The sequence below is a fragment of the Chrysemys picta genome, chromosome 8 (assembly GCF_011386835.1).
Source record: "Chrysemys picta bellii isolate R12L10 chromosome 8, ASM1138683v2, whole genome shotgun sequence".
Taxonomy (NCBI): Eukaryota; Metazoa; Chordata; order Testudines; family Emydidae; genus Chrysemys; species Chrysemys picta.
Genome location: NC_088798.1, coordinates 64,255,191 through 64,270,393, shown reverse-complemented (window position 1 = coordinate 64,270,393; position 15,203 = coordinate 64,255,191). Strand labels below are relative to the sequence as shown.

At 43.0% G+C, this 15,203-nt stretch overlaps 1 protein-coding gene across 9 annotated transcripts in view; it reads right to left on the bottom strand.

Moving 5' to 3' along the window:
- DNM3 (dynamin 3) overlaps positions 1 to 15,203 on the bottom strand; it is a 345,189-nt gene that overhangs the window by 314,120 nt on the left and 15,866 nt on the right. Inside the window, exon 2 of one of the 9 annotated variants that reach the window (XM_065554700.1) lies at positions 9,084 to 9,166. The exons of the other annotated variants lie outside the window; for them this stretch is intronic. The gene's annotated coding sequence lies outside the window, so the exon portion shown is untranslated. The remainder of the gene's footprint in view (positions 1 to 9,083; positions 9,167 to 15,203) is intronic. 9 annotated transcript variants of the gene reach the window in all.

The following is a 15,203-nucleotide window of genomic DNA, read 5'->3' as shown; positions in this document are numbered from 1 at the left end:
GCCTCTGACTGTGGATTCCGAGGAGGGGGTAATCTCAGCCATGCCTGAGGATTCTGCGGACGAGGAAGATGAGGAGGATGAGCTTGTGGAGAGCACACAGCACTCCCTTCTCCCCAACAGCCAGGATCTTTTTCTCGGCCTGACTGAAGTACCCTCCCAACCCCCGCAAGGCATTATCCCAGACAATGAGGCCATGGAAGGGACCTTTGGTGAGTGTACCTTTGTAAATATAAAACATGCTTTAAAAACACTTGTTTTTAAATGATTAATTTGCCCTGAGGACTTGGGATGCATTCGCAGTCAGTACAGCTACTGGAAAAGTCTTAACGTGTCTGGGGATGGAGCGGAAATCCTCCAGGGACATCTCCTTGAAGCTCTCCTGGAGATACTCCAAAAGCCTTTGCAGAAGGTTTCTGGGCAGTGCAGCCTTATTCCGTCCTCCATGGTAGGACACTTGACCACGCCATGCTAGTAGCAAGTAATCTGGTATCATTGCGTGACAAAGCCTGGCAGCGTATGGTCCCGGTGTTTGCTGGCATTCAAGCAACATCCGTTCTTTATCTCGCTGTGTTATCCTCAGGAGAGTGATATCATTCATGGTAACCTGGTTGAAATACGGGAATTTAATTAATTAACGGGACAGAGGTGGCCGTTTGCCTGTGGCTGAAAAGAAATTCTTCCCTGCAGTTAGCCAAGCGGCGGGCGGGGGGGAAGCACTGGCGCTGAGCTTTTCGCGTTTGGCTAGCAGGGATCTTCCCTGATACCAGCCACGCAGTTGGGGGAGGGGTAAAGCAATCATCCCAGAGAATTGGATGGGTTGGGGTGGGAGGGTTTAGTTTGGGTTCTGCTGCTGCACGTTAACAGGAAAACCGCAGCACTCAACAGGCTTTGCTTGGTATGGGAAAGGAGGGCGCTGGTTTAATGAAGGTTGCAGAAGCCGAAAGACAATGGCTTACCATGGCTGCATGCAAGCCGAATTCTGCTGCCCTGCCCCACGTCTGTGATCTCCAACACCAAAGCCGCAGGCACTCAATATAAGATGCAAAATGCGACCTTGTACCGAAATCACATGTGCTATGTAATGTGAATAGTGTTGTTCACCGTGAAAGAGTATAAGCATTGTTCTGTAAAATGTGTCTTTTTAAATACTTCTCTCCCTTTTTTCCCTCCCTCCTGCAGCTGCAAATTTTTCAAGCCTCCCTCCTCCGTCCCAAAGGCTATCTCAGATAAGGCGGCGAAAAAACGCACGCGAGACTAAATGTTCTCGGAAATCATGCAATCGACCTGCAATGAAAAAGCTCATCTGAATGAGTGGAAGGAGACGGTATCAAATTACAGGAAAGATGCCAGTGAACGTGAGGACAGGAGGGACCAATCTGAGGACAGGAGGGACACTCAAGATTAGAGGTGGCGGCAGGAAGATCAGAGGAAGCAGGATGCAACGCTGGGGCTACTGCGGGATCAAACGGACATGCTCCGGCATCTGGTGGAGCTTCAGGAATGGCAGCAAGATCACAGAATGCCGCTGCAGCTCCTGTATAACCACCCTCCCCTCTCACCATGTTCCATAGCCTCCTCACCCAGATGTATAAGAACGAGGGGTGGGGGGAGGCTCCGTGCACCCGCCCACTCCACCCCAGTGGACAGCCCAAGCAAAAGGCTGTCATTATTTTGAACTGGCCTTTTCCTTCCCTCCTATCCTCCTCCCAGGCTACCTTGTCAGTTCTCTCCCTATGTTTATAATCAATTAATAAAGAATGCATGATTTTTAAACGATAGTGACTTTATTTCCTTTGAAAGCAAGCTGTGATCGAAGGGGGGAGGGTGATTTGCTCACAGGGAACGAGTCAATCAAGGGGGCGGGTTTTCATCAAGGAGAAACAAACAGAACTTTCACAGCGTAGCCTGGACAGTCATGAAACTGGTTTTCAAAGCTTCTCTGATGTGCAGCACTTCCTGGTGTGCTCTTCTAATTGCCCTGGTGTCTGGCTGCACGTAATCAGCGGCCAGGCGATTTGCCTCAGCCTCCCACTCCGCCATAAAGGTCTCCCCCTTACTCTCACAGAGATTGTGGGGCACACAGCAAGGAGCAACAACAATGGGAATATTGGTTTGGCTGAGGTCTGAGCAAGTCAGTAACCTGCGCCAGCGACCCTTTAAACATCCAAATGCACATTCTACCACCATTCTGCACTTGCTCAGCCTGTAGTTGAACAGCTCCTGACTACTGTCCAGGCTGCCTGTGTATGGCTTCATGAGCCATGGCATTAACGGGTAGGCTGGGTCCCCAAGGAGAACTATAGGCATTTCAACATCTCCAACAGTTATTTTCTGGTCTGGAAAGTAAATCCCTTGCTGCAGCCATTTAAACATAGTAGTGTTCCTGAAGACGCGAGCGTCATGAACCCTTCCCGGCCATCCCACGTTGATGTTGGTGAAACGTCCCTTGTGATCCACCAGTGCTTGCAGCACCATTGAAAAGTACCCCTTGCGGTTTATGTACTGGCTGCCCTGGTGCTCCAGTGCCAAGATAGGGATATGAGTTCCATCTATTGCCCCACTACAGTTAGGAATCCCATTGTAGCAAAGCCATCCACTATAACCTGCATATTTTCCAGAGTCACTACCTTTGGTACCAGCAGCTCAGTGATTGCTTTGTCTACTTGCATCACAGCAGCCCCCGCAGTAGATTTGCCCACTTCAAATTGATTCCCGACTGACTGGTAGCTGTCTGACGTTGCAAGCTTCCACAGGGCTATTGCCACTCGCTTCTCAACTGTGAGGGCTGCTCTCATCTTGGTATTCAGGGCAGCGGAAAGCAAGTCACAAAATTCCATGAAAGTGCCCTTACACATGCAAAAGTTTCGCAGCCACTGGGAATCATCCCACACCTGCAACACTATGCGGTCCCACCAGTCTGTGCTTGTTTCCTGGGCCCAGAATCGGTGTTCCACAGCTATAATCTGCCCCATTAACAGCATGATCTCCAAAGCGCCGGGGCCCGAGGTTTTAGAGAATTCTGTGTCCATGTCTTCATTACTCTCATCGCCGCGCTGCTGTAGCTGACTCCTCCTTGCCTGGTTTTTCAGGTCCTGGTTCAGCATAAACTACACGATAACGCGTGAGGTGTTTACAATGTTCATAACTGCTGTCTTGAGCTGAGTGGGCTCCATGCTTGCCGTGGTATGGCGTCTGCACTGTTCACCCAGGAAAAAAGGCGCAAAACGGTTGTCTGCCGTTGCTTTCCCGGAGGGAGGGGGACGATGTACCCAGAACCACCCACGACAATGTTTTTTGCCCCATCAGGCATTGGGATCTGTCATAACTATAAAGGGAAGGGTAACAGCTGTCCTGTGTACAGTACTATAAAATCCCTCCTGGCCAGAGACTCCAAAATCCTTTTCCCTGTAAAGGGTAAGAAGCTCAGGTAACCTGGCTGGCATCTGACCTAAAAGGACCAATAAGGGGACAAGCTACTTTCAAATCTTGGGGGGGGGGGGGAAAGGCTTTTGTTTGTGTTCTTTGTTTGGGAGTGTGTTCGTTCTCGGGACTGAGAGGGACCAGACATCAATCCAGGTTCTCCACATCTTTCTAAACAAGTCTCTCCTATTTCAAACTTGTAAGTAAATAGCCAGGCAAGGCGTGTTAGTTTTCCTTTGTTTTCTCAACTTGTAAATGTACCTTTTACTAGAGTGTTTATCTTTGTTTGCTGTACTTTGAACCTAAGACTAGAGGGGAGTCCTCTGAGCTCTTTAAGTTTGATTACGCTGTAAGGTTAATTTCCATACTGATTTTACAGAGATGATTTTTACCTTTTTCTTTAATTAAAAGCCTTCTTTTTAAGAACCTGATTGGTTTTTCTTTGTTTTTAAAATCCAAGGGGTTTGGATCTTAATTCACCAGGAGTTGGTGGGAGGAAGGAGGGGAATGGTTAATTTCTCCTTGTTTTAGATCCAAGGGGGTTGGATCTGTATTCACCAGGGAATTGGTGAAGGTTTTTCAAGGCTTCCCAGGAAGGGAATCCATTGAAATGGTGGCAGCGAAACCAAAGCTAAGCTGGTAGTTAAGCTTAGAAGTTTTCATGCAGGCCCCTACATTTGTACCCTAAAGTTCAAAGTGGGGATACAGCCTTGACAGGATCTCAACCCAGAATTCCAATGGGTGGAGGAGACTGCGGGAACTATGGGATAGCTATGGGATAGCTACCCACAGTGCAACGCTCTGGAAGTCAATGCTAGCCTCGGTACATGGACGCACACTGCCGAATTAATGTGCTTAGTGTGGCCGCATACACTCGACTTTATACAATCAGTTGCCAAAAATCAAATTCTGTAAATTCAGAGTAATCCTGTAGTGTAGACATATCCATAGACTCACTACAGAGCTTACTTCTGAGTAAGATACACTCCAGATGCATTCATCCTAAGATCCTTTAATGCTATGTATCAGAGGGGTAGTCGTGTTAGTCTGAATCTGTAAAAAGCAACAGAGGGTCCTGTGGCACCTTTAAGACTAACAGAAGTATTGGGAGCATAAGCTTTCGTGGGTAAGAACCTCACTTCTTCAGATGCAAGTACTGGAAATCTCCAGAGGCAGGTATAAATCAGTATGGAGATAACGAGGTTAGTTCAATCAGGGAGGGTGAGGTGCTCTGCTAGCAGTTGAGGTGTGAACACCAAGGGAGGAGAAACTTGCTTCTGTAGTTGGAAAGCCATTGGAAACCTCTCCAACGCATCTGTGACGTTGTGCAGTCTATATGGTTTTATAAAAACTTGATAATAAGTCAATATAATGTAACTGAGATAGTTTTAGAGAAAATACGGTAATAAGTGAATGTAAGTAACTGGGATATGCCTCACGCAAAAGGTCTCTTGTAAGGTATCATTACAAAGCTTATAATCTACTGAGTGTGATCATCTGATTTGTATAAATGTACCACTCTTGTATCTGAAACTAGAAATATAAAATGTAACTCTGAGGGCCTATTGTAATTGTGTAAAGTGTGGACCATTAATGATGGTTTGGAATCTTGATGACTCCCATTGTCTGCAGATGGCTGTATTTACCTGTGAGTCTTCCTGTATATGTGTGTGCTGGCAAGTGAGTAATGAAGTCTTGCAGTGACATGTGATCATGTCACCTGAACTGGAATCCATCTTTAACCTGGTGCTTTTCCTGTGAGGGGGGGTGGAAACCCAGAGAGACAAAGAGTTCCCGCCTTATGCAAAAGATATATAAAGGGGGGGAAGAGAACAGAGAAAAGGAGAAGCCATCATGAAGAATCCCCTAGCTACCACCTGAGCTGCAACAAGAGCTGTACCAGGGGAAAGAATTGTGCCCAGGCCTGGAAGGTGTCCAGTCTGAGAAAAACTTACTGAAACATCTCTGAGGGTGAGATTATCTGTATTTAGTTTGATTAGGCATAGATTTGCGCATTTTATTTTATTTTGCTTGGTGACTTACTTTGTTCAGTCTGTTACTACTTTGAACCACTTAAATCCTACTGTCTGTATTTAATAAAATCACTTTTTATTTAGTAATTTACTCAGAGTATGTATTAATACCTGGGGGAGCAAACAACTGTGCATATCTCTCTATCAGTGTTATAGAGGGCCAACAATTTATGAGTTTGCCCTGCATAAGCTTTATACAGGGTAAAACGGATTTATCTGGGTTTAGACCCCATTGGGAGTTGGGCATCTGAGTGCTAAAGACAAGCGCACTACTGCGAGCTGTTTTCAGGTAAACTTGCAGCTTTGGGACAGGAGATTCAGACCCTGGATCTGTGTGTGGAGCCAAACAGGAGTGTCTGGCTCAGCAAGACAGGGTGCTGGAGTCCTGAGCTGGCAGGGAAAACAGAAGCAGGGGTAGTCTTTGCACATTGGGTGGCAGCTCCCAAGGGGGTTTCTGTGATCCAACCCGTCACAGCATCATCAGTGATCTACAACCCATCCTGACAATGATCCCTCACTTTCACAGACCTTGGGAGGCAGGCCAGTCCTTGCCCACAGATAACCCGCCAACCTTAAGCATATTCTCACCAGCAACCACGCACCGCACCATAACAACTCTAACTCAGGAACCAACCCATGCAACAAACCTCAATGCCAACTCTGCCCACATATCTACACCAGCAACACCATCACAGGACCTAACCAGATCAGCTACAACATCACCGGTTCATTCACCTGCACGTCCACCAATGTTATATATGCCATCATATGCCAGCAATGCCCCTCTGCTATGTACATTGGCCAAACTGGACAGTCACTACGCAAGAGGATAAATGGACACAAGTCAGATATCAGGAATGGCAATATACAAAAACCTGTAGGAGAACACTTCAACCTCCCTGGCCACACAATAGCAGATGTAAAGGTAGCCATCTTACAGCAAAAAAACTTCAGGACCAGACTCCAAAGAGAAACTGCTGAGCTCCAGTTCATTTGCAAATTTGACACCATCAGATCAGGATTAAACAAAGACTGTGAATGGCTTTCCAACTACAGAAGCAGTTTCTCCTCCCTTGGTGTTCACACCTCAACTGCTAGCAGAGCACCTCACCCTCCGTGATTGAACTAACCTCGTTATCTCCATACTGATTTATACCTGCCTCTGGAGATTTCCATTACTTGCATCTGAAGAAGTGAGGTTCTTACCCACGAAAGCTTATGCTCCCAATACTTCTGTTAGTCTTAAAGGTGCCACAGGACCCTCCGTTGCTTTTTAATGCTATGGTTGAGGTTAGCTTACATAAGGTATTTTACACACAAGTGCCACCTAGCAGTGGAACAGTATAGTACAGTTTAGCATTCCATTACAGTCCTCCTCCATTATTGAACCAATATGACTGTGGTTCTTTGTCGCTGTGTCATGAAAGAAAGCTTTTCAGAAAAGGAGATCCATTAACACTTGCAACAGTAAGGAGAAATCACACGGCGGAGCAACTGGTCTGTGCTTGGCTCACTGCAGAAGTGGGAAACTTAACAGTCTTAACAGAGAGGATGGGGGACCAGTGTCTCTTCCCTGAACATACTGTGAATTATAGAATGCAGAAACATGCACATGTGAGGATTTCACCTTAGAGGCCCTTCCTGAACAATGCTGAAACCACAGTTAGACATTTACACAGTACTCTAGCCTCCAACTGAGAAAGGTGATGCTCTTAAGGAAACGTTTAGCATCCAATGCCTCTTCCAAGAGCTGCAGCCATAACCCTCTAGAAAGAATGATCTGTAACTCCCGAGCTGAAATCCTGGCCTTATTGAAGCCAATGGGAGTTTTGCCATGGACTTCAATTGGTACCAAATTTTCACCCAGGTGTCTTAGTGTAATCCACACACCTCCTGGTTGTGGTGTTCTGTCCCATCTAGTGGCACCGAGACCATTTAGAGAGAGATTAATAAGTCTGGTACAGCCTTAGCTAATGGCCATGTGGCTTTTAGCTCATGCAGTAGAGGCTCATGCATTAAGCTTCAGAGGTCCCAGGTTCAGTCCCACCTGTAGACAATCGGGGTTTGTTGGCGTTATATTAGTAATAACTAAGTAATAGGTTCCATGCCAAAATCATTTTAAAGTAATTTTCTCCACTTTTTGTTTAATTCTTTAGGTACCCATCCAGAAAGGACTAACCCCAGTTCCACAGTATGGTCTACAATAGTTTCATTTTTAAGATCATATCCAAACGCTCTAGAGCCTGCATGCAGTAAAAACAAATGTTTACAAAGTAGCATTTGCAGGACTACTGATAACCCAACTAAATTCACACACACTCTGCTAACCTTTCCCCCCAGTATCAGGAAGGGGAGAAGAGTTGGCTTTGCAGCAGGCCTTGTACACAGAGAATCTTGGGTTCTGGCTGACCAAGAAGAGAAACAAATTCCAAAGATTAGGGCCCCTCACAGAAAACAAGCTGCCAGCAGTTCCCTTGTGGTTAAACTTAGAGACTGTCAAAACAATCATGTCAGCTATCTCAGTTGCCTTGTGTACTCTAAACAAACCTCCCGTAATTTATTTGGTGAGCTCCACCAGTGGTTGTAATGGAGGGGCTGTAGTGTAGGCAGAACACTCAGGTGTTTTTACAACCATGGCATCTAACCTAAGAGGTGAATTCCAGTTATGAAGTTTGCTCATATCGAAGCAACTAGGGAGAGAAAAGTTCTCTCAAATAGTCAAGGTCTAGAACATTTAAAGAGTGAGCTGGCATCTGTGATAAAGCAATATTACCGCATGCCTCACTGTATAATGTAATGCACCTGGATGGCCTACTATTTCTAATATGCAAGGATTTAGGAACCAGGTGAGAACTGCTCAGCTATAATGGCAGGATCAAATGAGATCCTCATTTAAAGGTACAGGTTCCATAACAGAAAGTCAGCCAAACTCCTTTTAATACAATATTTATTCCCTAGAATTCAAATATACTATGAACATTATTCAAATGCATTAGTTTACCAGCAACATAGTTCTCAGATAAAGTGCTTCAGAGTATATATAATAGAACAATCTTCCTAAAGGCACACTGCCTCCCCCATTGCTGAATACATCAGTGTCTCACCAAATTCCAATGACATACAGGCAGCCAAGTCTCCAACAGCATCGTCTAAATAATGCATAAGCCACAGAATGCAGTCATCCATTAGAATATAATCAGCTATTTTCAGAGGGAAATATTTTCAGAGCCAAAAAAAACTCTTTACCCAAAGAGCTATGCAAGTATTTACATTTTACTGCATAAGCTAGTGATTATTGTACTTTCCCTCTGTGTCTAACTATTAACTCTAAACTTCCAATATCAGCTATCTGGCCAAGAACACATTTTAAAATGGAAAATTTGAGTGAAGGTTGTTTTACTAGATGCAGATACATATAAGCAGAAGACATCTGACAGATTTGGACTGTGTGTAATTCCTGTATAAAAATCCACGTTACAGAAGAACAATGAAACCACAGGAAGATCTAAAGCAATATTTAAAATAGCCATATTCACAACATGTTGCCATTTATCGTCAGAGGACTGCTGGAGGTTAAATCTTTACCTCAACAAGCTTTTCTTCTTACCAGATGTCACAAGGGAGGTTTACCTGTCTTGTGCCTGTAGTCCCTTTAGAATCTGTCTCTGGCTGACTGATGTTCAATCAATAAAGGACATCCAGGGAATCTGGGACTGAAAAATTACACTCACATGAGGTCTAGGGCCAGAAAAGCCCTAGTGGTCCAAAGGATAAGTGACAGTTTGAAACAGACAATACATTACAAGCAACCAGGACTTGGAATCTCAGATTTCTAATTGCATTCAACATTTTTTCTAGTGCTGGTAACTTGAGATATCTAACCTTGTAAAACAAAATTTAAATCACACCATTGTGATGAATATTCTGGGTTGCATTTTTTCCCCCCACTTCAGTTCCAACATGTTTTGTTTTTGTTTTTTGTAGGGTATCACTGTTGGAAAAAAACTGCTGTAGCTAGAAAACAATGTTTGATCTTCTGATATCACATAAAATTTACAATATGGGATTTAAGATAACTGCTAAAATAATTTAAATCAATGAACAAGGTCTCCCACTGTAGTAATCATGACAACAGTTTTAAACCATAGGAGTCTTCTAATGTATTATAATTATTTTTAAAGATATTTAAGATCTCTCAAATCTGAAGTTTCCATGTTCAAGTGGAGCTACCACACAGCTCAATTACTTCAGCAGTTTAAATGAGCCATTGTAGCTCTTCTTGGTCACTGAAGAAATAACTGCTTATGACAACAGCAGAACGAGCCTCAAACACCCTTTCAGACTGCACAGAAAGAAGGAACCACAGTGGAATTCTATGGGCCAAAAACCACAGGGGATTATTTCAATCTGATTCTGCCCATGGTAACTGACACCCATGAATTATAAAGAGAGAACAATACATTGAAAAACACAAGCCGAAAATATGCATAGTGAAACTGTGATACATGAAGGGTGTGGGGGGTAGCTTTCTTTGATGGATACCCAGCCAGCCATTTAGCTGTAAAATCCCTCTTGGTAGCTGTTCTCTGCTTGCTTTACCTGTAAAGGATTAACAAGCCCACAGGTAAAAGAAAAGGAGTGGGCACCTGACCAAAAGAGCCAATGGGAAGGCTAGAACTTTTACATTTGGGAAAGAAACTTTCTCTCTGTTGTTCTCTGGGCTGCAGGGACACAGAACAGTAATGCTGTAAACAGCTTTAAGACAGGTATGATTATAGATTATCAATTCATACCTCAAACCTACTTATCTGGAGCCTCAGATATGCAAATAAAATTAGGGAATGTCTAAAAAGACGCGGCTAGGGTTATTTCTTTTATTTCTTATTGGCTTGTGGACTCCTCTGTGCTAACCCCAGGTGCTTTTGTTTGCTTGTAACCTTTAAGATGAACCCCTAAGAAAGCTATTTTGGGCGCTTAATTTTTGTAATTGTTTCTTTTAAGATCTAGCAAAAAGCCTCAGTTCCAGATGTATTTTTCCCTTTTTGTTTTTAATAAAATTTACCAGTACCTTTTTTAAGAACAGGATTGGATTTTTGGTATCCTAAGAAGTTTGTGCATTTTGTTTGATTAGCTGGTAGCCACAGCTAATTTCCTTTGTTTTCTTTCTCAGCTCTTCCCCGGAAGGGGGGGGGGGGGAGGGCTTGAGGGTACCCCACAGGGAGGAATTCCCAAGTGCTCCTTCCTGGGTTCACAGGAGGTTTTTTGCATTTGGGTGGTGGCAGCGTTTACCAAGCCAAGGTCAGAGAAAAGCTGTAACCTTGGGAGTTTAATACAAGCCTGGAGTGGCCAGTATTAATTTTTAGAATCCTTGCGGGCCCCCACCTTCTGCACTTGGAGTGACAGAGTGGGGATTCAGCCTTGACAGAAACAGTTAATGAGAACACCTTTTAAGGGGTTTTAAGGACAACAGGAGACTGAAGATTAAATAACGTGTTTGCATTCATCACACTAGAGCAGTGATCTGAAGTATTTTCTGTAGCAAAGAAAAAGATATGGGAAAGCCCCCAGAAGTGTTCATTGAAGCAGAAGGGTGATAATGAATAGGCAATTAAAACTCAAACTTGGCCTCATAAAGGAATCACTAAAGTTCATTTTGCTTGTCAGACCATATAAAGTGTTATTGGCATGCCAGTTACTACTGAATTCATGGCGGGTTTGTATGGGCACTTCTTCAAATTGAGGGAAGGAAATTCCAGAAAGTCAACTATAAAGAGGGGAAAAAATTATCTCATTGTTTTCAAGTCAATTGACTGCATGTAAAGAGTAAACACTAATTAAAAGTCAATTAATTTCTGTCCTCTCAGAAAAAAAAAGAGTATTTAATCTTCTCCAACAAACTGGTCCCCTCCTATGTAAATGTATTTACAATTCCCTGCTTTACAAGGGATCTAGAAATATTAACTCTGGATAAACGTTTCCATAAGCTCCTGAATCCTATTTTCTAAAAGCACCTTAACCACCTAGGAGCTTAAATCCCAAAGATTTTCAATGGGATTTAGGAGCTTCTGGAGCTATCCGAGTCTATTTCAAATTGCCTAACAGCAATAGCTGTTTTAAGTGCAAAGGTTTTCCCACCCAAACAAACAAAAGAATTCCCTTCATCTATGCATCAAGATGTTATGAATTCCACACATAAACAACACTGTTACAGCAACACTGTGCATGACTTTATCCCAGAGAGCTAGCAAATGCTACAATGTAGCTTTAATTGCACTAGGAAGTAATTATGCCAAAATCAACAGTTTTAACTGGACTTTCTCCACTGTGTTACTCATTGTTCTGCACTTTTTCAACGTGGCACACTATGAACATTAGCTTGGACTGATTTCGAAGTGGCAAAATCTTGTGCAAAAGTACCTACTGTATTTCATATCCAGTGCCAACACCTTTATCTGAACAAGCTACTAAACTGGAACCCAACACCATCACCTTCATTTGCAAGCAGCACAAATACTTTAGTGCATCTCCCATTTCTACATGGGAAATTTACACTTAAATTTAAGTACTGCAATTGCTTTAATTTTTCTTTTATTGCCTTGTTTTGAAACTAATAAGCAACACAAACAGCTCCACAGAACTAAGACAGAAGACATGGAAACTAGTGGGGCTCTGCAGGAATAAAACATCAGTAATCAGTAAGGTCTTCTATCAGGAGCAAATCCTCATAACCATAAATCAAAACCAGTTGCACCATAACCAAAACTGAACTCCCAGCCTTGGATTCAACAGAGTCCTGAAAGCCTAGGTCTGGAGCCCTGCCTTGACACAGATTTTTATATCTTCTCCCTTTGCTCACATGCACAAGAGAAGCTAGAGTTAACTTCTTGCTTGCTGAAGACCTGGTATTGCCAATTTACCACTGCACCCTTTCACATGTTGCAAAGTAGGATATGTTTTAGCTAGATCCATGTTATACAACAAATAATTGAGGGAGGGAGATCTAACCACACAGGCTCTTAAACCAAGGCTGGCAGTTCAATTTCTAACTGAAATTTCCAACCTTCACGTCCATGACAAAGCAGCATAGCTGAACAGCCTTGTCATCATTAACACTTGCAAGCAAACCAGTTAAAAGGCAACATGCCACAGTTTCACAGTTCATGACTACAAAGCAAGTGAAAACACAGTTTCCCCTTGCCAAAATATGCCACTAGGGAGATAACACTTGTACAACGTTACATTTGTAACAGATCCAGTAAGCTATGGTACAGAGCATTTGCTTTGTTCAGATTGATTTTCTAGCATATTCTGGTCTTGTCCAGAAACTCTACAAAAGTATATACATTCTCCAGATCAAACCAGTGCTCTGACAAGTGCATTCATGCTCATTAAACCTATTTTTGTCATTACTGGTTGAGTTCTTGCCTAGTTACTGATATTTAATTGCCTTTTTTGCAACATTTTGTCATTCCATTTCAGTGTAACAGTCCCAGTGGACATTTTTATTTATTTATTTTTATACTATTTTTCCTGATATAAAAGTGTCTTTAGTGGTATTTCAACCATTAATTTTCCCTGCACAGAAATATAAGGTAGGGAATAGTGCCAGTAATAAATAAAATTTCCCAAACCTTCATATCAGTGGCTATAAAATACTGCATTTCTAACCAGATGGGTCTGTAGTATGGCTATATACTAACTACTCTCTAACTCCAATACCAAAGTTTAGCAACAACCAAATTATCTTGCCTAGAAAATCTGAGAGCAAGTTAAGTGAAGCAAAAGTCTATGGAGCATTACTGGACTTGAGGGGTGGGCAGTTATCTCCCAAATCTTGAAGCCAGTTACCCAGGGCCTTGGTGCACAGATATGGTGCTCTGGTGTCTTTGCTGTAATACAATTAGTGACCAGTTCACGATTTCTTCGAAATTGGCCAAAGTTTTGCAGTAACAGGGATCTTTCAAGGTTAAACTGCCTTCTACAGATAAGGATAATTTAAACTAAATGACTGTTCAATCACTTAAAAAAAAAAAAGCACAATGCAGAGTCTGGTGGCACCTTAAAGACTAACAGATTTATTTGGGCATAAGCTTTTGTGGGTGAAAAACCCACTTCTTCAGATGCATGGAATGAAAATTATAGATGCAGGCATAAATATACTCACACATGAAGAGAAGGGCATTACCCTACAAGTGGAGAACCAGTGTTGACAGGGCCAATTCAATCAGGGTGGATGTGGTACACTCCCAATAATTGATGAGGAGGTGTCAATACCAAAAGAGGGAAAATTGCTTTTGTAGTGAGCCAGCCACTCCCAGTCCCTATTTGAGCCCAAATTAATAGTGTTAAATTTGCAAATGAATTGTAGCTCTGCAGTTTCGCTTTGAAGTATGGCTACTTTTAAATCCGTTATAGAATGTCCATGGAGATTGACGTGTTCTCCAACTGGCTTTTGTACGTTACCATTCCTGATGTCTGATTTGTGTCCATTTATTCTTTTACATAGAGACTGTCCAGTTTGGCCAATGTACATGGCAGACGGGCATTACTGGCACATGATGGCATATATCACATTAGTAGATGTGCAGGTGAATGAGCCCCTGATGGTGTGGCTCATGTGGTTGGGTCCTCTGATGGTGTCACTAGAGTAGATATGGGAACAGAGTAGGCAACAGGGTTTGTTACAGGGATTGGTTCTTGGGTTAGTGTTTCTGTGGTGTGGTGTGTAGTTGCTGATGAGTATTTGCTTCAGGTTGGGGGGCTGTCTGTAAGCAAGGACTGGCCTGCCTCCCAAGGTCCGAGAGAGTGAGGGATCGTTTTCCAGGATAGGTTGTAGATCGTTGATGATGTGCTGGAGAGGTTTTAGCTGGGGACTGTACGTGATGGCCAGTGGTGTTCTATTATTTTCCTTGTTGGGCCTGTCCTGTAGTAGGAATGGTAACATACAAAACCCAGTAGGAGAACACTTCAATCTCCATGGACATTCTATAACAGATTTAAAAGTAGCCATATTTCAAAGAGAAACTGCAGAGCTACAATTCATTTGCAAATTTAACACCATTAATTTGGGCTCAAATAGGGACTGGGAGTGGCTGGCTCACTACAAAAGCAATTTTCCCCTCTCTTGGTATTGACACCTCCTCATCAATTATTAGGAGTGGACCACATTCATCCTGATTCAATTGGCTCTGGCAACACTGGTTCTCCACTTGTAAGGTAACTCCCTTCTATTCATGTGTCAGTATATTTATGCCTGCATCTATAATTTTCACTCCATGCATCTGAAGAAGTGGGTTTTTTTACCCACGAGAGCTTAGGCCCAAATAAATCTGTTAGTCTTTAAGGTGCCACCGGACTCCTCGTTGTTTTTTTGTGGATACAGACTAACACGGCTACCCCTCTGATACTTGTTCAATCAATGACAGGCAGCAAGTACCAAGGGTCATAATTGTACTTAGCCTATACAGTTTGCACACAGCTCTGAGGAGGAAAAATTGTGCATCCAGTCATTCCTAAAACTCAATGATTTCTCCATCTACCAAGGAAGTGAGAAAACTAAGGCCCTGAGCCTTCCAGCCATTCTTCTGGACTGTTAGTGTCCTCTTCTTCGGGTGGAGACAATCGGCCAATAAGGGATTCCATGTCTGTCCAGCTATATGTGCTGAACCCATCATTGTGGTATCTGAGTTCCTCTCAAGTGCTCAGAGGCAAATTGCCTAGAAGTGGCTGAAGGAAACCTCAATCTGGAAA